Source organism: Mastomys coucha, chromosome X (genome assembly GCF_008632895.1).
Source record: "Mastomys coucha isolate ucsf_1 chromosome X, UCSF_Mcou_1, whole genome shotgun sequence".
Classification (NCBI taxonomy): domain Eukaryota; kingdom Metazoa; phylum Chordata; class Mammalia; order Rodentia; family Muridae; genus Mastomys; species Mastomys coucha.
Window position 1 is genome coordinate 75,080,494 of NC_045030.1, and position 1,472 is coordinate 75,081,965.

Here is a 1,472-nt window from a genome sequence, read left to right on the forward strand (position 1 = left end):
TCTCTCTCTCTCTCTCTCTCTCTCTCCCCCATGTGTGTAACTGTCTGTCTGTCTCTCCCCCTCCACAGTGTGTGTGTGTTGTGTGTGTCTGTTTTTCTCTCTCCCTGTCTCTCTGTGTATCTCTCTGTGTTCTCTCTGCCTCTCTATATGTATAAGTGTGTGCATGCACAAGTGTGTGGGAGTCATAGGTCAAGATCTGGTGTCTTCCTCAGTTATTCTCTCTATTTTTTGAGGCAGGATCTCTGACTGAACCTGTTGCTTGCTGATTGTTCTAGAATTATGACTTGCCAGGCAGCTCTTTTGATCCTCCTGTCTCTGTTACCTCAGTGCTGAGATTAAACATGCCTGTTCGTGTTACCTTGTTTTCCCCTTTTGTATGAGTACTGGGTAATGAACTCAGGTTTTCACCCCATGCAGGAAGCACTTTACATTCTCAGCCATCCTCTACATACCAGAGACTTCATACTCTTAATGAGAGAGAGAGAGATTTGCAGACCTTGTGGGCTAACTGTCTGCAGCCCTGCAGCAGGCCTTTGAATCTCAGCTTTTCTCACATTTCTGAGATCAAAGACTTCTGGTGTTTGCAGGAAAGGGAAGGGACCTGCTGTTCTTTGGAGTTACTACACCTGGGGTGTACTGATGAGAGGCAGCCCTGGACATACCTCCCAGAAGGTGGGAAAGCAAGATCTTGACCTGTTGATTAAGAACCCCAAAGCGAGGACCCCAGCAAACCATATTTTCACAATCCTTTTTGTCATTGTGATGAAATTTCAAGTTTGTGAAATGCTGTGCTAGACCATATCAATTAATCTCCTGGCTTTAGATACCATCACTTGAAAATTGGACTTGGTTGCCATCAACAGCAAAGCTGTTTCATGTTTATAAATGCTAACAGGTACTCAACAAATTGGGAGGGCTGTATTCTATTAGAGATGCCTCTGACTGGCTAGTTTAATCTACTGTTTGCCTCTTTTTATCTCTACTCCTTTATCTATGAATCAGGAAGTACTGCCTATACATTTCACATATTTGGAATAAACTCAAAGGGTCAATGTAAATTAAAGAGAAATAAGATACTGTACCTAAATAATCCACAAGAGTACAGAAAAAAAACAACCCTGTAGTTTGGGGAGGTAAAAGAAGTGAACTAATGTCTCCCATCCTCATCAGCTTTCTCTAGAGGAGTCCTACTAGGAAGAGGGTAGAAGTTTGAAACAAAGAGGAGACAGTGCACTGGAACTTGGTTTATTTTTTTGTTTGTTTGTTTGTTTGTTTGTTTTTACATACAGTAAGGCTTGTGTGTGCTTTTTAAAAAATTAATCCTGGGCTTCCTTTGGAAGTCATCTATTTAATGTAGATTAGAGCAGGTTGGTGGCTTGTAGGTTGGAGAAGGGTGAGGATATGACCTGAGTAGGGCAGCCTGGTATCCTTTACCTAACTGATACTGAGACAAAAAAAAGACCTAATAAAGC